This window comes from Canis aureus, chromosome 14, assembly GCF_053574225.1.
Source record: "Canis aureus isolate CA01 chromosome 14, VMU_Caureus_v.1.0, whole genome shotgun sequence".
NCBI lineage: Eukaryota > Metazoa > Chordata > Mammalia > Carnivora > Canidae > Canis > Canis aureus.
The window spans coordinates 29,568,901-29,595,275 of NC_135624.1; the positions used below are offsets into that span (position 1 = coordinate 29,568,901).

Genomic DNA, 26,375 nt, shown 5'->3' on the forward strand with positions numbered 1-26,375 from the left:
CTGATATCTTCTATGGTAGCTCATGGCAGAGCTGAGCCCTGCTCTGAACAGGCCAGGGTCTCCTCCCATTTCCTGTCTAAAATCATTCTGAAGAAGTTAATTCAAGTGGAACAATCAGCCCATTGTTTGAAAGAAGCCCAAGATTCTTGAAAATCTAATTTTTGAGTTCATTCCCCCAGGTGACCAATAATATGCACTTAAGGCAACACTTTATGAGAAAAATTTGATTCAACTTCACTTGTTCCAACTGGCTTAGGTGGTTGTGTGTACAATAACTCTGAGCATAAATTATTTGAAACAACCCAAACACCCAGTCACTGGGGAAGCACATTCGCTGGATGGATCATTATACAACCATGAAATAGCTATAAAATTTCTGAGTATGAGGAAGTGCTCACATTATATCCTTAAATAATAAAGCAAGGTTCACATTTGTGCAACCTGTATTTATCAATTCTGTGTCAACGAGTTTTGTCAATCACAATGGACCCCAGGGTGTATAAACAGCAGCTTTCTTCTTTTAAATGTCCCTTTAAATCTGTACAGTGGGCTTCTAGATGCTGGCTTTTAACTTTTCCAGGTCGTCTCAGATTTTGAGATATATTCTCTGATCATCTTCAGGGATGAAAACAGTCTTATTTCAACAATAAATGTATCTAATTGAAGTATATACCACCACCCACTAATGCAATTGAAGATTTCCCTTCTATGCCAACTCAGATTCTCTTTCATGCTTGGGAGACCTGCAGTGAGGAAGAGATATGTGGTTACCTTCTTTTCCTTCCTTTCTTTCCCCTCTTCTCTCCCTCACTAGTCTTCCCCGGAGTCCCCAGAGTTGAGGCAGGCTTAGAGGCTTAGATGTAACTTGCTCACTGCGCCCTGTAGGGTGGGATACTATGGATGACTCCCCCCACCCCTTTTTTTTTATTAAAGATTTTACTTATTTATTCATGAGAGACACACAGAGAGAGGCAGAGACATAGGCAGAGGGAGAAGCAGGCTCCCTATGGGGAACCTGATGTGGGACTCGATCCCAAGACCCCAGAATCATGTCCTGAGCCAAAGGCAGATGCTCAACCGCTGAGCCACTCAGGCATCCCTGGATGACTTCCCCTTAAGGAGCTTTTTTGAGTCCATCATAAGTACCCTGGGGCTCTCCTCCTGCAGCATCAATAGCCTGCCCTGTCCCTCACACCACCTTTCACTTCCAAATCTCAGCCCCCGACCTGGTGGCCCATCTTTCTGCTGAGCCACTTAGCTACTTCAAGCAGTCCTTTTAGGTGTGAATACTTTCAAAACAGCCCAGACCTATTGCATCTTGGGTTCTTCTTTATTTGAGCATATGAGCAGCTATGTCATAGGATAAAACAGCAGCTTGTGTCATACCGCAAAACCACCACCACTGGCACCAACATTGGACAAAGTTCTATGCCATATGCTAAGAGGAAGTCAGAGTGTCCCCATTATCATTCCTGCCCTCAAGATACTAACAATCTAGTAGGGAAGAAAGATGTATTTATAACCAACTTAAAAGACCAGCTGGATGAAACATTTGCCCTGCCCTGGCTTCCCAAAGCCAGCATGACACCAAACTCTTACTGCTTTCCATGATGCTCCTGAGCTTTCCCATAAATATCCCTTTCTCTCCAACAAGACTCTGAACTCACAGCATGCAAGTTATGCCTTGTTCATCTTTACCCTCAGCTCCAACTGTGGCTTAAGATAGGAATATGGATGTGTTTATAAATTCAGCAATTGAAACAAATGTCAATTTTTTGAAGGCGCTGGTATACTGTAAGGGTCAGATAAGATTTTTTTGTCGTGGTATGATGTGAGAGTGTAAAATGTGAAGTTCTTTTCCAGTTAACTGGTCTTAACTTCACTGTTTACTGTTCTGAATGTGTCTCCTGAGTTCTAGGTCCAGGATGACAATGCCTTCCTTATTCATTAGGTGCTAATAATTTAGAGTGAGATAGATTTGTTTGGGTATTTTGTGAGCTAAGTGCTCTGCAAGTATTCATCATTTGAGCAATGAACATAACTCTAGGAAGACAAAGAATTCTCTGCCACATTTTAGCCAAATGCCTTAGTAGGACCTTCTCTGAAACTCATTTGGCCCATCTGGATAGTGGTACACCAAAGATTAGCTCATTGCACTATTATGAAAATTCTTATAATGCAAGCATCAAGAGCACAGGAAGGATTCAATAAATGTAAAACTTTATGAAAAGCATTAATTACTAACTCTGGGTTAGCTGTAGACTCATTCCATTGTAACAAGCACAAATATAGGTGTGGCTTTATGGAAACAGTTTCCTGTGAGCAAACTTATTCTATGCCACAATTAAAGGCAGTTGTAGAGTTGCCTCTCCTGGAAGGTAATGAGCCCCTTTCCCTGGCATGGTTCATGTTCAAGGTGATGACTATTCAGAGACGTGCAGAACACAAGTTACAGTAGATGGCTTTGAGGATCCCTTCACTTGAGGTTTTCAGGAGTTTGAAATTTCAGAAATATATCATTCATTCATTCAACAAATCAGAATTTGCTGGGCTAGGCACTTGCCACAAAAATCCCTGACTACATAGAGGCAGATACACAATAAACATGAATGTATCAATGTTTAGAATGTCAGGTGATGATACCTGCTAATATAAGACCTAACATTTTCAGCTGGAGCTGAGTTTTAAAAGTTAATTTAGAGCAGTACCCCCTAGTCTCAAACTTCAGCAGCAAGAAGGTAAAGAGTTTCATATGCAATGGCCTCTGAGTCCCAGATGTTTCCTTTTCCTAGCATTTAATATCATCTGATGCAGATGGATCCCTGGTCAGTTGAGTGAACTAATTAATAGTTGATAAGTTTCATCAGGGAGAAGATTTCTATCACGGGCTTCAGTATCCTTCATCAAAGAAACCAGGTGATACTATGAATTTTTCCCTTCTGGTTAATCAGGAGGGCTAAATCCAGGAGAAGGGTTCTACAAGGTCAGAGAGATGGAAAAACAGCTACAATTGGCATTCTAGAGCACATCTATTTATACATACCTCCAGGGACACAAGGGAAAAAGGCTCCCATATGCACAGATAAGATTTTCAAAAATCCTAAAAAGCTAACTGAACCACTCAATCCACTAAGATTAGTAATAAATATCTACCACTAGATAATGTTAGTTTATTTCATCTTATCAGAAAACCTCAGTACAACTTACAATAGCAATTGTGATACATTTGCCCTGTTTCAAGGACTGGATTAGGCTGTGTTTAAACAGAGACACAGACATATTTCTAGGTTTAACCTCACACATAAATAATTCCTAAAGTGATTTTGCATCTATTATTTAACAGACTTATTCCTGCACAAACCAAGCTCGGAGTTAAGCAAAATAGGTCTTAGGATTTCAGGCAGTGGCAGGAGGACAATGTAGGTTTTTGGTATCACAGGTTTTCACATACATTGAGTCCCTTCCTGTTGGGGGCTCTCAAACCTCAATGGGCTTCTAAGAGAGGGAAGTGTGGGTGGCCATGTGCCACCCATTCCCTCATTTCTTCATCCACAAACATGGCAGTCACCGGAATGGAGTCTGGGGCTCACGGTTCCGGAGAGAGGAAGACAAGCTCGACAATAGCTATAATAAAAGATGAAATGTGGAGAGCACCATTAGAAAGTTATGGAGTGTTCTGGGAGTTCATGGGAGGAATATATCACATTAATTTTCTTGTCAGAAGATCCCAGTAGGCTTTGAGGGCAGCTGTACTCAGCCCGGCTGGTGTGGGGGAGGGGAGAAAGAGCAGAATCACGGTGGTCCATTGTTCCAGAGGATGCACCCAAAACTTCACAAAGGACTGGCCTTGCCAGATGCTTAGGGTGAATGTGTCTGCTGTTAAAGACATGCCCATGGAGTCAGACTTGAGCGCAGAGACCAATCCTGGGCTGCGGGACTTTTAGTGCCAAGAAAGTTCCAGGCAAACCAAATGAGTTGGTCATCCTACATGGTAAGGCTGCGCCCTCAGACCCGGCAGCTCCCCCCAGTAGACCCTGACCATGGTGACGACTGGAGGCCATTTGCTGGCCCCTTCACCTGGGCATCAGGTCCTTTTTTTTAGAATGGGGCCTCTGGGGCAGTGTTTCTCCATGGCTACCCTCTTACCTTCACCTTAGGTGTTATACCATTTTGTAGATACATTAGGCTCAATGAATTGCAGTGCTTCACATAAGGACCAGAGCTCCGTAAAATCAAAGAATTAGTCATGATCCATGTAGGCTCTGAAACTCTTAAAAGGGTCAACAAGTTTGTCTTCAGGGATAGCATCAAGATGAGATGGGAAGACAGGAATACATTTTTCTTTGGTCGCTTTAAGGAAGACAGATCATGGAGGAGCAAGTAGGAGGCCAAAAGTTTAATTGGTGAAGGGGGGCAGTCACAGCCCTTGGGGTCTATGGCAGGAAAGGGGTGAGCCCTGGACCTGACTTGGGAGGATTGGTAGCCCCCAGGATGGGTTTGCTGAGGGCTTTGTAGCCCCATGGGCAGCCTGCTTCCCTCCTCTTCATTAGTCCTATTTTATAAACCAGCAGGGATACACACTGAATTCTGTGGAGGTGTTCACAAGAAGCTTTCCCCCCTCCCTTTCCTAGAGGGATAAAAGACAAACGAGGGGCTGTTCATGGTAATCCAAGGAAGTGGTTGGAGTGAATTCTACAATTCTTTGGCCTTTAAGTCCTGAAGATGACTAGTTAAATAATTTGATGCACAGACCCTGACCACCATTCTAATGAGCTCTGGTAAGCTAGCACAGAAAATTAATGATAATAAATTAATTCCAGAGAATTCCATTTTATGTACTCAATTATTAATGGTATTACAGTGTTATTAATGGTGTCAATTATTAATGGCATGAATAATTAAGAAATCATATCCATGCTATGATGTACAAGGGTTCCAGTGTTGAGCAAATTGCTCAGAATAAATAAATAAACATACCAGAGTTCAGACCTATAATGTTCAGCCTTCAGCATGTTTCTTGGAAAACACTGGTCTATCTGTCATCAGACTAATTTTATTGATGAGGTCTCTGTTACTAGGACTCCTGCCCAAGGCTTATATTATGATAGTAACAGGAAAGAGGTTAGGGGATGGGGGGCCACGTTTCCTTGGCAGTTCTGCCTTCACCGGAGACATAGGGGAGACTGTGCCTGAAACTGGTATCCACTGGAAACTGGATATGAGAAGGGGGAAGGCTGTGTGACTGTAGTGAATCCAGAAGAGCTGACAGGTAAGCCAAGGCTGACTAGTTGAGTTTAACTTGAAAGACATCTGAAGCCCCAAGCAGCTAGTGCCACAACCAGTACAACCAGATTGGGTTTCTGGTAGGTAAAAATGAGGGAGGGACTTCAGGAAAAGTATAGCTTCCAAGGGGGCAAATGACTGGCTGTGTGAACAAGTAATCTACGGTATCAGCCTGGGCCTCAGGTTTTTCCGTTGTGTAAGGGGATGGTATTTATTCTGAAGGCTGTTTGACAAAGTGAATGTATGGTTCACAATAAGGCCTCGACAACATCTTCTATGACTCTTGTTTTTATGATCATTATAAATTTTATAATCCAACTTGATCATTTTATAAGTGAAGAAATTGAAGCCTAAAGATGTGACTTGTTGGGTATCTTCCCCTTGCCTCTTCAGGTACTATCTTCAGCCTCCTTTTCTAGGAACCAGCCTCCATGCATGACACTGACAGCTCCAGTGCCTTGGTGAGCTCTGCTAACAGACTGAGTGGAGGGTCGCCTGGGTAGCTCAGTTAAGTGCCTGCCTTCGGCTCAGGTCATGACCCTAGCATCCTGGGCCTGAGCCCCATGTCGTGCTCTCTGCTCAGCAGGGAGTCTGCTTCTTCCTCTCCCTCTGTGAGCTTATACTTTCTCTCTCTCAAATAAATACATTAAAAAATCTTAAGAGAGAGAGAGAGAGAGATATCAAGCAAGAATGGGAAAAAGGGGCAGGAGGAGGCCAGGGCATCTATTTTCTTGGTTCCTTACTTGAGAGGTTCCCATCAGCTTGCCATGCATCTCTACAGAAGACTAGAGGTATTCTCAAAGCAGCCAACTCTACATGATTTTCTCTTTCTGGAATCCTGAAACTACTCCCACTTCTAGACCCTTCTAGTCTATAAATGATAATGAGTTTGCTATTGCCAGCTGTGAATGACTGTGCTATCCCTTTGTGAAAAATGTTTGTCAAATTATTCTACTTTGAAATAGCAGTGACAGAAGTGACATGGACTCCATGTGTAGTATTTTCTTTATATTCAATTTTCATCCATATGCTCATTAAATTATTGTCTACTTAGAATAAGATCACATGCTGGGCACACTGATATGAAAATCAGGAACATACAGGTGCCCATTATATTGAAATACCACTTTATAGGACTCAGATGCAGGAGTTAGCAAATTGTTTCTCTATAAAGAGCCAGATAGCAACTACTTTAGACACTGGGCCCTATGTCTTTGTTGCAACTACTCACTCTGCTGTTGTAGTGCCAAGGCAGCCATAGATAGTATTTCCACCAATAAATATGCCTATTTATCAATATGACTTTATTTATGCCCACTGAAATTTGTACTCTGAATAATTTTCATGTGTCACAAAGTACTATTCTTTTTTTTCCTCCAGAAATTTAAATTAAAAAATATAAAAGCAATTCTTAGCTTCTAGGATCTATGAAACCAGACAGTGAGCCAGATTTGACCTATAAACCATAGGGGGCTGGGAATCCCAGGGCTCAGTAGTTTAGCACCTGCCTTTGGCCGAGGGCGTGATCCTAGAGTCCCAGGATTGAGTCCCACATCGGGCTCCCTGCATGGAGCTTGCTTCTCCCTCTGCCTGTGTCTCTGCCTCTCTCTCTCCTCTGTGTCTTTCATGAATAAATATATGAAATCTTAAAAAAATAATAATATTTTAAAAAAAAAGACCATAGGTTACTGACCTCTGTGCTAAAACATGAATTTGGTATTGAGGGAACAGATTTAAGGAGGCCAAGAGTTAAGAAGAGGAAGCTGGGAGAGGATCCATACAAGAAGTGACATTGGCCAGGGTACTAATGGATGATAGAGTTGGTTTGGCAGGGAAGAAGGGGAAGTATCTTTGAAGCACAGGTGATGGGCAAAAGCAAAGACTCTTAGAAGTGCCAGATATGCTCTGGGAGTGCGGCCTGAACTTGTAGGGCCAGAAGAAAGAGGCATGGGGTGATTAGAGAGGGAAGGCCCTGGTGGAAAAGAGGGCAAGGAGGCTCTGAGCCACATCCTGGAGGACCAGAGTGTCTTGCTGAGAGACTGGACTTGATAGGTGGGAAAGCCAAGGGATGGAATCCGGGGAACCAGCATTAGACCTGAGTGCAAAGCCCACCTCTACCATTTTCTGACTGAGCGATCATAGGCAAACTGTTTAACCTCTCTGAGCCTCATTTCTTACATGCAAATCATTCATCACAACAGCAGCAACTTCATTACAGTTGTGAGGAGTAAATGGGATAATACACACAGACTGCTCTCAGCAGGACTGTCTCATGGTAAGTGCTCAATAAAGGTCTGCTATTATTAGCATTCCCATGATTAAGCTCATTGACTAGCCTGGCTCTCACTGTGTTTTCTCTAGTCCAAGTTCAGAGAATTCTTGCCATTGCTGATGGGGATGGCAGCTGGACAGTTGGCAGATCTGAAATGAACATAAGGTTTCCCTTCTAGCACCATGACAGCATCAGCCCTAATGAGCCTTCAGTGGCAGAAGTCCATTTTTCTGGACCTGAACCCCATAAACCTTGGGTTATTGGACAAGGAGCCACAACCATAGCTCCTTAGTCCAGACAATATGCTTCTTAGAGTGTTCATCTATTATTACTTTGCCTATGAGTTTTCTTTCCTGCTTAGGCTGCAAAGGGAAAGGACAATGTTTGGATAGTTCTCCTTTTTAACAATTCCCTTGAGTCTCCTGGGTAGTGGTCTTCAGTGAATTTCCATGGTGTTCATCCAACCTGAAGAAGGAGCAGGGCTGAAACAAGTGGACATTATTTAGGGACTTCACTTGAAAGATTCAAGTTCTGCCTATCTTAAAGATGCCTAAAGTGATACATTTTGCAATTACTTCAGTGGATCTTTAAAAGATTTCCAATCTGATTTCAATGTGATATTGGATAGAAACCATAGCATTTTACTCCCAAGGCACCATAAGAAGACTAAGAAGTGGTGAGGAAGAGGACTGATTGCTTATTTATTTTAAAGATAAAATAATTTTAATATTAATTATATTTCAGGCAATTAATTAAAATCATTAAACAGACTTTCAAGACATATTTGAAGGTAATATATTTTAACTTCACTTAAAAAAAGGACAAATTCTGTTATAAAAGTAACAACATTTGTTATTGTTCAGGTAGCAGGTAAATACATTTATCACTCAAAATTTGGGAAAAAAGAAAAAGCTAGAGAAAATCAAATTACAACTATTCAATAAGCCTAACCTCATAGATTGTATTTTTAACATTAATTATGTATTTTTCCAAAGTACTCTTGTAAGCATATTGTAAACCTAGAAACAAACCAAAAAAAAAAAAAAAAAAAAAAAAAAAAAAAAGAGCGTGGGAAGTCTCACTTGAGGATATAAAAGGGTTGAAGTGAAAGATGGTAGGAGAGTTCAAATGTTCAGAGTAATAGGGTTTTGTACCCTCACCCTTCACCCTTACCATGGGTGAGGAGGCACATGTTTGTCCCTCACCCCAAAATGAGAGGTAGTAACACGGATGGATGGATGGATTGAAGGAGAGAGAGATGAAATAAAATGACATAAAGAGAATCAAAATCTGGAGTAAATGATCTGGTAATATTTACTGGTACCTATTATTTAAAATTTAAAGGATAGAATCATATTCTTAGTACTATTTGTAAGTTAGCTGTCTTTGTGTTCTTGCCTACAAAGAGAATAATAAGTCTTAAACCCACCAATGCTTCAAAGCTCGATATGTTTACATGAGGCAAACTTGCTCTATGAGGGCCGTACCTGATTTAAGTTCATTTTAGGCTCTAAAACTTAAACTGACTAAAGCTCATGACACAACAGTCAGAAACAGTCTTGCACCCAAAAATAAACCATGCATTTGTTGGACCATGTCTTTTGTGTTGGCTGTTTAAGAGTGACAAGTAGTTGTGGCTCTTTCACTCTCAGTTCACTTCAAACTGACACATGAAAATAGGATGTAACACTTCCACTTCCAGTTATTGGGACACAAGAAGCACTACAATTTAGAGATGAACCAACAGGTTCAATTTAATATCAAACTAAATTTAGGAGACCTGTCCTTATCCAAAGTGCTTGTAAGAATCTAACTCAATCCTCTTTGGAGGAAGGTAACATTCATATGGGGCATCCTATGACCAATAAAGAAGTTATAAGGCATATGAAGAGGTAAGATTACAAAAAAATCAGACTTGCAAGAGATGCAGATATAGAAGTTATGACACTGAGACTTCAAAATAATTATGCCTGAAATGAAAGAAATCAGATGCTAAGATGTAGAATTTTAGCAGAAAATTAGAAACTGTTAAACAAAGGAAACTCTGAAACTGAAAAAGAAGATAATTGAAATTTTAGAATTCCATACACGTGTTTAATAGTATAGCCAATAATGTTCATGAGATAAATGTTGAGTTAGAAGATAGATTGGTAAAATAAATAAATAAATAAATAAATAAATAAATAAATAAATAAATAAATAAATAAACAAACAAACAAATAAAGTTGATACTTAAACACACACAAAAAGGAAGAGGAGATGTGGGATGTGGAAAAGAGTCTACAGGGCTCAGGAGACAGCCAAAGGGTCCAACATACATGCCTTGAAGTCCCAGAAATAGTGGAGAGAGAGAAAAAATGGAGAATGATATTTGAAGGTACAATTATCCAGAAGCTGTCAAAACTGAAAAAAAGAAAAATTGTGAAAGCAGCTGAGATGATAGATGATAGATAGGTGATTTCAGATGGATAGATAAATAGATGATAGATAGATGATAGATAGATAGATAGATAGATAGATAGATAGATAGATAGATAGACGGATCTTTCAAATGAGCATCAATAACAATAGTGAAGGTGGACCACATAAAAGAAAGGATGGAAAACAGAAAAAACTGAAATTATTCAAAATGTTGAACAAAATAACTACTAACCTAGAATTCTATACTCAGTAAAAATATCATTTAAGAATAAAGGTGAAATATAAAGATATTTTTTAAAAAAACTTCCCATGTTTGGCCCTACCCTAAAAGGGAGGTCTTCAGGCAGAAGGAAAATTGTGCGAGCTCGGAAAATCTGGATGTAATAAGCACCTGAAAGGATAAACATGTGTAAACCTAAATGAATATTGAGTATACAAGCAGAAATAATGGCTCACAGAATAGAAAGTATATGTAGAATTCAAAGACGTGACAATAGATAATAAGGTGGGAGAAAGGAAATGCAGTTGAATTCTGTTTAATAACAGAAAACATAGTGAAAGAACATATAGCTAATAAGAGGAAAATGAAAAAAATTAAAAATAATTACTCCAAGTGAAGGCAAAAAAACCTGAAAAGGTGAGTAAAATAGAAATAGTGAAATAGTACACATAAATAAAAATGTATAAGTAATTACTTTAAATGTAAATAGACTAAATATTCCAATTAAAAGAACAAAGGTTAACAGCAGAGATTAAAAATAAACCAGCATAAGCTTCTTAAAGAGACATACCCTAAATACAAGGATGTAGAAGTTTGAAAGTAAAGGTAAGAAAATTTATACAGTGTGAACATTAACAGAATAAGTTGGATATATCTGAGTATCCAACACAGTAATTCTAAAGCAAGAAACTTACTACAGATTTAAAAAGGTACAATTTTTATAATAAAAAAAAATCTACCTATGAGAAAATGTACCACTTCCAAATTTGCAACCACCTAATAACATAGCTTCAAAATATATACAGAAATTATTAACAGAACTAAGGAGAAATAGACATGAATGTATACTTCACTCAAGTTCTGATAAAATAAGTAGACTCCAATCAACAAGGATGTAGGATATTTGAATAACATGAGAAACAAACACAAACTACTTAACACACAGAGAATAATGCATGCATTAATTGCAGAAAAGAATAATCAACAAGGGGATCAGATGAGTGAAGACAAAACAAGGATTTATTGCTTTTGAAGCTGAATTAGAGGAAGTGATTTAACCTTTTGTCAGAATAAGGCTGCCAACTACTCCACCACCACAGCCTCCATCAGATTAAACTTTTTTCCCTGTAGGAACTGGACAGTTGTAGGCCCTCTCTAACAAGGAGAAAAAGGAGGGGAAAAAAAAACATAAGCTCTGTACAAACTCCACATTCAGAATAGGTGCTTCTTTTGGGAGGTTGGTGGCTCACATGGCCAAAAATGTCCCTGTTCCAATTTCGGGGAGCGGAAGTCTCCTCTTAGAGATGTGATAATAGGAAATTGGGCTCCCTCTCAACAGTATCTCAAGGAGATACTGCAATTCAGAGAGAATAGCACAAAAATATTTGTCTTAACACTGATCACATTTTTATTTTAATGAAATGTCTATATTCCTGACACTTCATCTCCAGAAACCAGATCTTATTAAGATTTGTATCCCCACCCCTCAACATAGTGCTTGGCACATCATTGGTATTATAAAATAATTTTTTTGAAAACAAAAAAGAAATAAATAAAATAAGGCGTTGAATAAATTATGAGTCGTTCAAAATTTGGAAAAAGGTGAGGTAGGGCATCTAGCAGAGACCAAACTCAATCTAGGAGTAATGACCAGTCCTTTACAGAAGCAGCCCTTCCTAAGACATGACATGCAAATGTGTTCCTGAGGAAACCTGGAAATCACCCAGGAGTAGCTGTGCATCCTCCAATCTCTAGTTGGTTCATGTATTGAACTGAAACCGGACGTTCTGAGGGAAGATAGGTTAACAGATCCATGCGGTTTGCGCAGACATGAAAATTGGCTCAAGGTCAATACCTTCATACAAGGAAGCTTCATACAAGGAAGAAGCAGGAGCTCTGATTGCCCAGTTTCAGGCGTTTTAGGTCCCAGAGATGGGGACTCCCACATTTGGAGTGCCAGGAAATCCCACTTAATCCCCCACAACTATCCTTAAAACCATTACCCCTTTGTAATGGAATAAAACACTGAGGTCTAGAGAGAGTAAGACAATCACTCAGGGACGCCTGGGTGGCCCAGTGGTTGAGAGTCTGCCTTAAGTTCAGGTTGTGATCCCAGGGACCTGGGATTGCGTACTGCATCAGGCTCCCTGCAGGGAGCCTGCTTCTCCCTCTGCCTGTGTCTCTGCCTCTCTCTCTGTGTGTCTCTTATGAATAAATAAATAACATCTAAAAAAAAAAAAAGGCAATTGCTCAATTACTGCCAAAACTGAGGATCAAATCCTGATCTTCCTATTCCCCCCAAACATGGGTTTTTTTCAACTTCTGTCCCATCCAAGTACTAACCAGGCCTGACCCTGCTTAGCTTCTGAGATCAGACGAGGTCAAACACTTTCAGGGTGGTATGACCATAGACTCTTTCAACTTCTCTACACAGGTTCCCAAAACAGCCTTGAGAAGAGGTTGTGAGTCTACTCCCTCTGTTCAGTAAGCAAGCTCTTGATGTTGACTTGACTTTCCTTGGGAACTTCCCACAGGGAAGAAAGGTGATAACAGACAAAAACTCTTGAAATGGGAATCTGGCTTAATATTCAGTACCTGATGATATTGGTTAGTTATTAAGACTGTAATTGATTATTGATGGACTGGAAAGCCAGAGTACTGAAAGGCACCAGCCCGGCCTGTGGGGGCCCTATATCTATGTGAGGTTCTGCAGTGCGAACAGCATGTTGGGAATGCTTCTGTCTTTTTAATACCTGTTTAAAGCACTCATTCAACAATTTACCTACCACTTATCATAAGAAATCAAAAGGGCAACCCAATTTCTTTCCTTTATTTATGTGTTGAAACTCCACATTACCGATTTTGAAACTTTTGAATATGGGCTGCCAATATTTTTCTTTTGCATTTGTCCCTTAAAATCTATTTTTTTAAACCATGGAGAAGTACATTCTTTTGCTCCTCTCTTTCTCGCCATTCCGCACCTCTGTGGCTCCCTCTGTCTCACCCCTCTAACTTTTGCTTCATCCTTTCTCACATTCATCTCTTTACTATCCATACCTTGTTGATCCTTATTATCAAGAAGTTTTGAATTTTAGTCCAACCTACCAATCTTTCCACTCACTCTTTAACCCACTGTATTGTTTATTTCCATAGAACAGGAACTTTTTTTTTTAAGTTCACAAGGTGGGGCACCTGGGTGGCTCAGTCGGTTGACCATCCGCCTTCAGCTCAGGTTGTGATCCCACAGTCCTGGGATTGAGTCCCACATTGGGCTCCCTACTCAGCGGGGAGTCTGCTTCTCCCTCTGCCCGTTGTTCCCTCTGCTTGTGCTTCTCTCTCTCTCTGTGTCCAGTAAATAAATAAAACCTTAAAAAACAAAGTTCACAAGGGGTTTGGGTCCTCAACAGACACTGTCCTTCCTCAGTTTCCAGGACTCTTTCATTTCTATCTCTAAGACTGTGCCTTCCTGTTTCCCTTCATGGCTTCTCTTCCTCGGTCCTCTATTTGAACAGGTGCTCTCCAGGAATTGGTCCTCTGTATTCCTCTTCCTTTCATCCTCGTTCTGTTTCTGAGCAATTTCAATGAATCCAAGGGTTCACCGAGGAGATATGTTGGTATGCGGGGAAAAGTGAAGACAAAGGGTAAATATGCTACGCTTGATCTTAGCCAAAAGGCGGAGAAGCGATGACAAAGGGTAAATAGGGCACATCTTTCTAGAACATTAATTTTATGAAGACTTGGAGATGGGTTGTTTTCTAATAGGACAGAAATGGCTTCACTGTGAAACAAAAGGCAAATTTGCATAAATTTTAAAAACAAAACATCAAATGTGAAGAAATGTCAGAGTCACTACATATGATTTTTAAGTCATGTCTCCAGAGGCCCTGCGCTTATTTTTTCATTATCATCCACCACCACTAGTACATTCATGGTAAAACAAATGTGCACAGAACTCATGTAGGAGCTTTCTTTATGACTGATAAATTATATCAATAAATCTAATCAATTTTCCAAGTCCTAATCTTAAATCCCCAAATGTTTCCTAATGCTAATTGGATAAGCATTATTGCACAGAATGGTAGAGAATTTTCCTATGGCAGGAGCAGGACAATGATTGCCCTATTATTAATACAGGAGTAACTATCTCTATCCTTATCCAGAAACCTGCCCTAGAGAGTATGGAAAGACCAGGCCAGGAATGCCTGGTATTCATTTATGAACCAACACTGGTAAAACACTGTAAAATCAGCATCACAAGTCTGAGAGGTATAGTTTTAGGAGAGTTGACTGTTGCTCAATTCAGGATAAAACATTCTCATGCTTCCTTTACTACAAAATGGGTCTGCTGGTCTGATGCAATATTGTATGGGAATCCCATCCTGGTAGACCCTGCTGTAAGCCTCCAAATAGTGGTGATTACTTAAATCCCACAGGCAGTAAAGGAAAATCCAAATTCAAAATATTGTTTCTGTTCCTGTAAGAAAGAAGCATTGACTCATACAGAATGGAAAGAGCCTGTAGGCAACTTTCAACCAAGTGGCCAATTGGTCTTCTCAAGGCTTGGTGCTGTCTCAGGTGTTCATGGTTCATTTCTGCTGCTGGCTGGTCAGACCACCCAATGCCATGCCATGTCAGCAGCTAATCAGACTTGGTCAGTGGGAGTCCATACCATAAAGCCCATGTGTAATCTCCACTGCCTTGGCCATGTCATTCATGTGCCTGTCCTGGTAACCCAGGGAAGCTTGATGACGGAGGCTGGCTGACATGAACGAGACCAGTCATTTTGTCTGCTTGACTATTTGGTGCCTTTCCCATAACAGACACTCTCAGGCACCTGTTTGCCTGTGATACAGAGGTACACTGAGCCTACTCCCAAATGTTCATCCATATGTCTCTAACCCAAACTTCTGTTCCTGGTCCTCCGATCTTTTTCTTTCCATATCATTGACAAGCCTGCCAGGCCATTTGCTACTGACCACATCTCCATACATATTCTAACCTTGGTCAATTGTCTTTTCACACCCCTAGACTCTGCCCATTAGGAGCATTTTTCCTTGCTGCTGCAATTCAAGGCCATGAATGCTCAACAAATTCTCAGCCAATCTGATGGGGATTTCTGGAGTAAGTATTGCCTGCCAGTAGGTCCCATGTTGGCCCCAAATGATTCAATCTTTATGTCCCTACCTCATCTAGTCATGAAATGTAGACTGCCCAAGGAAGGGTGAGATCTCAGGGTGGGGGCACAGGGAGCTTTCAGGAGGGGGAGTTCTCCAGAGCTGAAATAGACCCTAAAAGAGCTGGCAGCTGGAGATTGTCTGCTGATCCCAAGCCTCACTGCTGGGCAGCAAGTCCTCCTTGAAGGGGGATCTGTACAGTGCGTCTCTAGGTCTACCACATACCTTCTCTAACACAGTGACTGGAATAGAGTGTATCTTTTTAAGATTTTATTTATTTGAGAGAGAGAGAGAGAGAAAACCAGCTGGAGCAGGGGGAGGGGAGAAGGAGAGAGAGAAGCAGACTCCCCTCTGAGCAGGGAACCCAATGTGGGCATTGATCCCAGAACCCCAGGATCACAACCTGAGCCAAAGGCAGATAGATGCTCAACCAACTGACCCACCCAGGCACCCCTGGAATAGAATATATCTTGAATGCATTTTTTTTTTTTTTTTGCAGGAAACAGAAAGCCTGACCACAGTTTTCTTTATAGGACTATGTATCTACAGCTAATTGGTTAACTTGTGCTTGTTCAAGAAATCCATAATGTCTATAGCTTTCTTGTCATTATCCTCACCGTCACAAGGTGGCAACTATCATATTCACCTTCAAGGCCAGAAGGAGAAAGGGCATTGCAGTGTGTCTGTCTCTTTTCATCAGAAAATCAAAACCTCTTCAGGAATTCTGCAGGGAAATTTCCTTTCCTTAGGTCCCTTTGGCCAGAAAGAAGGTATACGAGGGCTTCCAAGAATGCTGAGAGAGTGAGAATAGGATTATCATGATTGACTTACACCAATAAAAATGTATTGCTTGGGTGTGAACATAATTCTTCCCTCAAAAAAAAAAATAAATTTCCACGGGCAAGGGAAAAGGAAAAGTCGTTGAACGCTAGGTAGAATGCTAACAATATCTGCCACAGTGAATAAATATTTATTGACTGGAGAATGGTTTTGTGCCACATACACAAAAAAAAATGCTGCAATGGGAAGAAGTTTGACTAAATAATTTCTGAGGTCATTTCAACGACAGGCTATGAACCAAAGGGAACATTAAAGACCATCCATAATTAATAAAAAGAAATACTTTAACGATGGCAAACCATCAAGAGAGCCAGCAAAAGAGAGGAAAATTCTTTAGCATCGTCGCCAGACTCATTCGGTGTCCCCCAAAGGAAGCTTGAGGCAGCCATCAACTTTGGGAACAGAGCTGCTGAGGCCACGGTGGGCCAGGCAGGCATAATAAGCCCTTTGTCCTGACACTGGATCAGGGAAATCGTGATCAGCTGGAGCGTCCATGAAAAGCCTCCCTCTCACCACCTTTAACGACTCGCCCCCGCCTTCCTCCCACCCTCCACGGATTCCCCTGCTCAAGATCTGACGTCAATTGTTTCCTTACCATGGCAAGCTGCCTGAGATTTCTGGGAAGTATGTTTAAACAGGAGTCATGCCAGGGCTGGAATGAGCAGTGCTTCTGTGTAGCCTGCGATGGAAGCTGTAATTAGGGATACTGGGATCTCGGAGGCTGTAGGCCAACTACGTGGTGTGTGTGTGCGTGTGTGCCTGTGTGTGCACGCAGGCACACGCGTGCTCGGTGGGAGGGGGGAGGTATACAGACGCATTCCTTTTTTTTTTTTCTATTTGCTTCTTAACTTAGAATATGAAAATCAAAAACCGCAAGAAACTTTGTTAGTTTTATGAAGTGTAATATCCCTCCCAAGTCTGCTTTTTTGTTCTTTCTTTCTTTCCCTTTCTTCTTCCTTTTCTTTCTTTCCCTTTATTCTTGCTTTTCTTCTTTTTCCCTTTCTTTCTTTTCCTTTCTTCTTTCTTTCCCTTTCTTCCTTTTCCTTTCTTTCCCTTTCTTCTTTCTTTCCCTTTCTTCTTCCTTTTCTTCCTTTCTTTCCCTTTCTTTTCTTCTTTCTTTCCCTTTCTTCTTCCTTTTCTTCCTTTCCCTTCTTTCCTTTCTTTTTCTTTCCTTTTCCTCTTTTTTTCTTTCTTCTTTCTCTCCCTTTCTTCTTTCCCTTCCTCCTTTTTTCCCTTTCTTTTTTCTTTCTTTCTTTCTTTCTTTCTTTCTTTCTTTCTTTCTTTTTTTCTATTGAAAACTTTTCTTGGGTAAACAATTACTAATAAAATACATAAGAATTACATGCTCATTTTAAAAAAAGGAATTACATCCCCCATAAAGCTTATAGGTAAAAGGCAGACTTTAAACCAATTTTTAAAATTGTTTCTTGATGACGTCTACTCTCTTACCTCCTTCTGTTTTCCCTATTCTTCACTGTTTTGAGGCTGAAGTAAAATACTGCCTGCTGAGATGGTGTAGTTGAAGAAGCATGAGCTACAGAATAAAAAGACTGATTGAAATTCCAGCTGAACCACTTACGACCTGTTGGACCCTCGGCAATTTACTTAACCCACAAGAAGCTTTTTTTCTTGATGTGAGCAGATGGCCATTCACATACGGATGCATCCCCCTTTCATTCTTCTTCATTTCCTCACTGATACTTTCTTAAATAAGCTACCCCAAATGTGTTGGTGATTTTGCATGAAGTCATCCCTCTTCTTGGCATACAGATACTCATTGTGTCCTAATGACTCCAGCTCATTTGCTGGATTTATTAAATTTTACTGAATAATAGCATACATAGAGAATAGTACACAACTCACAAATATACAGCTTAATGGATTTTCATGAACTAATCAAACTCACATAAATTAGCACCCACATCACAAAATTGAATATTATCAGCATCCCAGAAGCCCCTGTACTCTTGTCTGGTCACCACACCCAAAAATAACTACTATCTTTATTTCTAACACCAAGAACATCAAGAAGAAACACCATGGGGACTCTTGCTCAGTGTTTCTTTCTTTAAACTCCACGTTGATAAGATAAATCAAGGTTGTTAACTACAGTGTTACTCTTCATTCTCATTGTATAATATTCCACTGTGTAAATATATCACAATTTGTTTATCCATCCCTCTTGAAGAGGAATATTTGGATCGTCCCAGTCTGGATGATGATACATAGTACTGCTGTAAACATTCTTCTACATGATTGTTAACATACGCACACTTTTCTTTGGGACATCTAGGACTAGAATTACTGAGTCATTGCTCAATACTGTCAGTTTCCCCAAGTAGCTGCAACAGGGTGCACTCCCACCCACAGTATACAGAGTTCTTATTGTTCCACATGTTCACTAGCCCTTGTTCCCAGTAATTCTTACCATTGTTCCTATTGGTTAGTTCCTACTAACTAGTGTTGCCATTGTTCAACATGTTTTGATATGTTCTGTCTTTTGAATGATTTTGGTAAATGTACAGTGATATTGTGTTGTGATCTTAACTTTCATTTCCCTGATGACTAATGAAGATGAACAACCATCATAAGTTTATTGGTCATTTGGACACACTCTTTTTATGAAATTACTATTCAAGTTTTTGCCCATGTTTTGCTGTTGTCTTTTACTTGCTGACCCATAAAAGTTCCTAACATATTCTGTAGTGTCTTTGTTAACATATGTATTGCAAATTTCTCTCACCCTGTGGCTTGCCTTTCGTTTGAATCTTTTTGTTCACTTTTAAATACTGGTGTAGAAACAATGAAGCTGAATTATGCCTCCACAACTTCTTATCTGTGAGAACTCAGGTGAATTAATGAATGGCTCTGGATTTCAGTTTCCTATCTATAAAATGGGAATAATGACCCCTACCCAGCCTATATCATATTGTTGTTGGGAGGAACAATGAGATGCTATATGTGCAATAGCTTGAGAATTTATATGACATCCAGGTCAAGAACTATAACTATGCTTTATAACTATTACAGATAAATTATATTACTATCAGTGGCAATTAAGTTGTCACCAGAGAAAGAAGTAATTTACATGCTGGGGAGAACAAAATAGGTTTGGTATAAATCATCTATGAGGGTGATATCTTTGGTTCATATCTACAGGATAAAGAACTTTTAGTTATACATCCCACACAGGAAATAAATCTTGGAAGTCTCAAGTCATGCTCCCAGATGTGAGCAGCAGCACTCACATAATAAGGATTTTCAGAACCTGCCACTTAACATACCTTAATTATTTTCTCTAAGTTCCCTTGCTTTCCAAAGGATACATTCAATCAGGCAAAGGTGTCTTTCCTAAGAAAGCAGTACCATTACTTAGAAATCCTGGTCTATAACAGAATGTTTTCCATATATTTTATTTCCTTATACCAAAGAGCAGTTTACTTTTGTTGAGAACTTAGTGATTTAAAGCTTACAGGGTATATAAGAAATGTGGAAAAATAGAAAGTCAGACACTGACAAATTGAGAGCATCTCATCCTACCTACTAATTCTACACCTGGGGAAACATAGGTTTGTTTGTTTGTTTGTTTGTTTGTGGGGCACCCGGGTGGCTCAATGGTTGAGCATCTGCCTTTGGCTCAGGATCCTGAAGTCCTGGGATTGAGTCCCGCATCAGGCTCCCTGCAAAGAGTCTGCTTCTCCCTCTGCCTAATGTCTCTGCGTGTCTCTCATGAATATTTATTTATTTATTTATTTATTTTAATTAATTTAATTTAATTTTATTTTATTTTTTGAAACTGAGGTTTAGATCTTTTTTTTTAAGATGTATGTATGTATGTATGTATGTATTTATTTATTTATGATAGACAGAGAGAGAGAGAGGCAGAGACACAGGAGGAGGGAGAAGCAGGCTCCATGCCGGGAGCCTGACGTGGGACTCCCGGATCGCGCCTTGGGCCAAAGGCAGGCGCTAAACCACTGAGCCACCCAGGGATCACCTGAGCCACCCAGGGATCCCCGAAACCGAGGTTTAGAGAGATTAAGTTGCTTACCTAAGGATGTACTTGGAGTGAAAAACAAAAGCCTAGAATTTTACTTTATGAACTGTGACTTCTGTAGGGCCGGGGCTTGTGTTTGTTCTGCTCATTGTCATGGCATGTGACATACCAAGCACGAGGCTTTCCAAACAGTTTCCTTGCCACTTCCCAAACATGCAAAACTCATTCCTATCCTCAAAGACAACTAACTAAATAGAAAAGGCTGAGCACTTAAAAGAATTATAGAATAACATAAACAAATGATTGATTGTTTAGGAAGTACACACAGCTGGGAAAACTTTTACAAATAATTAATTGTGGGATACTTCTCATATTCCTCAGAGAATCCTTCCAAAACCACCCACACCCTAAGACAAAGTTAATCTGTGTTCTCATAGGAACAAGTCCTTAATTCTATTGTAGCAGTATGTCCTGTATTACCTCATATTATAGGTAGTGATTCATGTATCTAAATCCACTAGACTGCTAAGATAGACCTTGGTACCCAGTAGATGATCCATACATAGTTGTTACACAAGTGACTCACTCAACCAACAAATAGTTGGTTTATTACTGTAGTATCTACTACTAGATGTACTAATAGTATATTACTCTAGTATCTCTATTTATAATCCAGTGCTATCATTAGTGATATTGAGATCATTGAAATTGTAGGTCAAGAACATTGTCTGGAGAAATGGGAAGATGCATACATATAGACATTTTTTTTCTATTTTTATTTATAAGTGATAGCATGAAAAAACATAGACTATAAGAGAGGCTGATAAAGTATAACAACTGTGTCAATTGTTTTCATTTCCTCTCTTTAATTAATTAATTAATCCATCCATCCATCCATTCATTTACTCATCCTTTTAACTAAAGGTTAAAGGTAAAGAGTGGCTATCAAGAGCAATTTTGTCCCTCAGATTTACCACCATCTGCAGACATTTTTGGTTTTCACAGCTTGAAGAGAGAAATTGCTATGGGCACCTGATGGGTAGAGGCCACAGATGTTGCCAAAAATAAAAAATGCACAAGACAGACCCCACAACAAAGAACTTATAGTCCAAAATGTTAGTAGTGCTAAGTTGAGAAACTCTGCTATCCATCTATTGTAGCTAAAATGTTGTCCATTAGTCTGTATAATGCAAGAGAAGCTTGAATTAATTTAATTAAGAGAAAGCATTAGTTTCATCCATGGGCAAGAAGTATGCAATTATGCAGCTCTCCTTCTCTAAACTTTGCAGCGAATGAACCAATCAGCCTTGTTCATCAGTGGAGAATCACTGGCCATTCCAATCTAACTGAGAGGTCATCTTAAAAATTTGAATCACCTAAATCATTCTGTAATTAATGACTATATGCCTTATAGTAGCCCACTACTGTACTATGTTAAAAGAGAAGGCAAAAGAGAAACAATTCACATTAAATCACTACTTTATTTCTCAAAGCATCTTCCTATGTGACCTCACAACTTCCCTTTATGGTAAGGAGGATAGGAATTGCTGGCTCAATCTGACAAATGAAGCTACCAAGGCACAGATATACATATAGAGTCTCTATTCTCAAAGATTAAAGAGTTCTCTTGGTAAAATAAAAATAAAATCTTTGCTTGATAAAACTGACAACAAGAAAGAATGATAGAACCCATTAAAATGGTAAGGTTTGTAGTTGCCTATCTGGAATGGAGAAGGAGGCAGGAGGATGTAGGACCAGCTCCTTATCTCTGTGCAGGCCACTATAACAAAGGACATAGATTAGTGGCTTATAAACAATGGATATATATTTCTTATAGTTCTGGAGGCTGGAGAATCTGAGGTCAAGGTGCTGACAGATTCTGGCACATTGGGTGTCTGGTGAGGATCTCCACTTCCTGGTTCCATCTTTTAACTGTATCTTAACACGACAGATAACTGAGAGGAAGCTCTCTGAGGTCTCTGTTATAAGGGTACCAGTCCAGTCCCTGAGGCTCCACTATTACAACGTCGTCCACCCCCTAATGCCATCTCATTGAGGGTTAGGATTTTAACACATGAATTTTGGGGAGACATAAAAAAAAACATTAAAAAAACATACAGTCTTTGATACTCTTTTCAGACACCTCTTTGGTAAGACCACTTATCACCATCAAGATCAAGAAAACTCAGCTAAACTGATAATCCTAAAAGGTTCTTTCTACCTGGGCAGAGTTCATGGACCCATTAAGATAAATGTGCCTCAGAGTAGTTGAACTAGTGCTGTCTGGGCTATCTTAGAAAATGTTATCATTTAAAATAGATACAAAAATAAAATAATGCATATTTTAGTAAAAAGCATTCTTATTTCTCATTCTTGGACGTTAGAGAAATAAGTCATGTTTTTAGTTTTAAGAATTTACTGAACAAACTCAGCTCTAAGAGGTTAGATGATTTGCCTGAGGTCTCATCGTTTCAGTATCCTGATCACATGACTAGGTCTTTTTCCATTTTTCTATTATTACTTTTGTCCCGGAACTCTCTCCTCTTTTTAAGTCATCACCCCACCACCCTACACCTTAATTTTCTCCAGGACAAAAAAAAAAAAAAATGCTGTTAAATGGAAACACTAAACCCAGGGAAGTATGGCACCTCCAGGGATTTTTTTATGACTCACTAAAATAACTGGGTGCATCCTCTGGGAAACAGAGTCAGAGTGAAAAACGTGGGAAGATCTTTTCCTTCCTCTGAATTCATGGTACGACATTCTTTGACATTCTCAGATTCCCATGGGGAAATTAAAGCTCCTTGTCTCTCAAGTACGGAACTCTGAGCTGAAAGACATCTTTCTTGTTTCTGAGAAAATGGGATCACTAAAACCAAGAGACACAACCAACCCAAGACAATGTCTCCTATAAAGGAGGCCCACGGATTCCAGACCTGGCTGTGGTCAAGTGGACCAAACACACTGAGTTCCGATCATTGACTCTGCTACCCTGGATAGTCCTTATTTCACTGCTAACCATTTTTATCAGCCTCAACTAGAACTTGCTAGATGAGACACATAATTTCACGATAAATTTGTGTTTTGTGTTGAGTCACTTGTAATAACATATGTTCCCTAATGGGGTTTTGAGGAGATAGAATAATAACAAGTAGAACTATGCCAGTTGGTCCCAAGATCATCTCTGATACAGGAGCACAATTAAACTCTCCTAGTCTGGAAGACAGTGTGTTATCAGTAACACTATCATGCTTATGGAGAAGGGGAATTTATTAATTCATATAAAAATACAGTACAGGGGATCCCTGGGTGGCTGAGCGGTTTGGCGGCTGCCTTTGGCCCAGGGCGCGATCCTGGAGTCCCGGGATCGAGTCCCACTTTGGGCTCTCGGCATGGAGCCTGCTTCTCCCTCCTGTGTCTCTGCCTTTCTCTCTCTCTCTCTCTCTCTCTCTCTCTCTGTCTATCATAAATAAATAAATAAATCTTTAAAAAAAATACAGTACAACTATAGTTGTCAGAGTTCTATAACACCCTAATAGTACTAGAGAGAGAAGAATCAGGCACGATTTCACCCTTATGAGACAACTGACTATCCGATGCTATGACAGTTAGTGATTCAAGTACTTAATTTGTACCATGCTCCGTGCTATGCACAAGAAGGATAAAGAAGAACTGGAGAAGCAATCCCTATCCTCAAAGAGAAACAGACACATTCCTTGATAATTGCATGGCACGGTGACAATACCACAGCCATTGTCTGCGCTGTATGCTGTGCTGGCATGAACATGGGAATGACCAATTCTGCATGGGGTCAAAAATCTTGGAAAGAAATCCAACAAATGTTTGTGGCTGTTGTGATGACCGGTAAACTCAGTCTTGGTCTTTTAAGATGGTCTTCCTAACCCGAACTCAGTGACCAGTGGTTGATTCAGTGACCACATGGACACACAGACTTCTTTAACTGCCAGCCCATTCTGGTACAAGATTGGTCTCACTGGGCACATTTCCTTTAGGGCTGATGGATTCAATTCTCTCCTCCCATTTCATCCACTGAGGTCAGGAAGCTAGTCCAGAATGTGACTAAATCAAACACTTAAGTCTTACAAAATTTTCACAAAGAGGAAAGATCATTCTATGCATGTGCTGAGCCAGATGTCAGGAGACAATCGTCTAAATGGAGACAATGACCCAAACTATTGCTACTCAGACTATGCTTCTTCCAGCACAGCTGAGCAAGAAAGAGCTCTCTGACATTTAGTCTTTTAACCCTAAATGAGCATTATGTCATTCAAATGATCAAGAATCAAGTAACATGATATGCCCTTAAACAGTAAATCTTTGGTCTCTGGCCTCTCAGGACTAGTCAGCTAATATTTTCCAATATTACAATGATCCATCAATAAATAGGACAGGTCTTAACATGAGGCACTGGGGAATCAATAACAAATGAGCCACGTCTTTATTGTACCATCCAGGGAAGAGACAGATACCAAAAGAGGCAATTAAAAATCTGATTCCAAGAAGTACCCAGAGGGGAGCTGGAGAAATGTTCAGACCCCACACCCTCAGGCCCAGGTCTGGGGGAGCATGAGGCTCATTGAGTTTTGTCACCTCTGGGCCACAAGGTCAGGGTGGGTGTCGGGACAGGGGCCCAAGAAAGCCCAACATAGGGCAGAAACCCCTCTGGGAGCCTCTCCCAAGACATGGATGACCCCAGTCTTTGAGAGCTCCAACAGCCTCTGCTGGCAGGTGTGGGCTGTGGACACCCCATCCGGATGCATCATCTAGTCACAGCAACTCAGACTGGAATGGGGGCAGCCTTCTCTTCCTGCTCGTACCCCAAGGCCACCTCAGCTTGGCTGTCTTCTCCCTGCTGTGCTGTTTTTGTCCTGTTAGCATTGCTGCCTTCTGCCTGGCCCAGGAGCATTTACCACCATCTGTCAAGCACCAAATTTGCTTGCTCATCACCCCGTTGCTCCTTGAACCTGGGACCTGGGTGTCACTCACTGCTGCATCTCTAGCACCTAACAGAGCCTGCACCCCAGACAAGACCTCATGTCAGGAGGGAAGAAAGGGTCTGGCATTCACCTCATCTCCACATTGGCACCTCAGCATCAGAGTACAACTCCTTGGTGGTAGACATCACTGGCTTCTGTTCCACATTGTCAAGCAAAAAGAACCAGGTGCTATGGCTGGGATACTTCCTACAGTAGCCACGGAGGTCAGGGTGGGCCCCAGACCAGCAGCCAGGGCAAAGTCAGGATGCCCTGTGTGCGCCCAGAACCAACTGTGACCGCGTCTCCCAACAGCACAGAGTGGGAGCTTCTTGTCTCTGGGTAGCACCCTTCTTCCTGTTTGCTCCTTCAACTTTTCCACACTGTCATAGCCAGTTTCCAGCAGTGAATTCTCTGTCTGAACTACCCTCCCCCACTCCCAAAAAAATTTGACTCCAGTGTGTTCATATAAGTTCAGAAAGAGGACACACCACAGGTGGAGGGAAGACTTTCCAAAGAGAGCAGCTAACCTTAGTCTTGGAATAAAATGTAGGGGAGATCTAGGTGTAAAGGGACCATTCTTGGGAGTAGTGAAAACAAAGGCCTACAGAGGGGAAAAAAGAAGTTCAGAATAGAGGGAGTGGAGCAGGGAAGACAGGAAAGCTTCAGAGTGGAGAGGGATAATGCTAGTAATGCCAATCAGGTTACACAAGCTCAGATTTATGCTGAAGGTAGCAGACTCTGCAGGTTTTTAAGAGAACAATAAATTGTGTGTGTGTGTGCTTAAAGAGTACCCCAAAAGCTGCTTCGGGAATGGGGGACAGAGAGTCAAGATTGAAGGTAGAAACCAACCAAAAGGCTGCTTCGTGGTCCATGCAGGAAGTGTTAAGAGTCCTGAAATGTTAAAGAATGGCAGAGAGACATTAGTTTCTCTGAAACTACAAGAATTGGACACACTTAGTATCATGAAGATTCTCCAAGCACTTGGAAAGAATGGGAAGCTGATTGGTTGATGGAGCTGAGGAAAAGCATGCATGACAGCAAGGTTCGGAGCTTGGAAGGTTCTGGCCCAGTTTATTAAGAATGGGAATACCCCTAAGCAGTACAGTAACTGTACTGGGGAGACCACTTGGAGAAGCCCTGAGGCCACGTGCACGGGGACCCAGCCGAGCGC

The 26,375-nt window shown here is 40.6% G+C and overlaps 1 protein-coding gene and 1 long non-coding RNA gene across 45 annotated transcripts in view; one reads left to right on the forward strand and one right to left on the reverse strand.

Annotated features, from left to right (window-relative positions):
• Positions 1–26,375, reverse strand: part of LOC144283320 (uncharacterized) — a 297,695-nt gene that overhangs the window by 103,068 nt on the left and 168,252 nt on the right. The gene's annotated exons all lie outside the window — the stretch shown is intronic.
• Positions 3,856–16,570, forward strand: LOC144282886 (uncharacterized). 5 transcript variants are annotated; one of them, XR_013351301.1, is made up of 7 exons: positions 3,856–3,991; positions 4,569–4,778; positions 5,677–5,744; positions 7,485–7,558; positions 12,631–12,739; positions 15,225–15,317; positions 15,870–16,570. It is a non-coding gene; the product is annotated as an uncharacterized LOC144282886 (long non-coding RNA). The 5 variants fall into 5 exon arrangements; XR_013351299.1 differs by having other exon boundaries at positions 4,632–4,778; positions 15,870–16,564; XR_013351302.1 differs by lacking the exon at positions 7,485–7,558 and having other exon boundaries at positions 4,632–4,778; positions 15,870–16,564.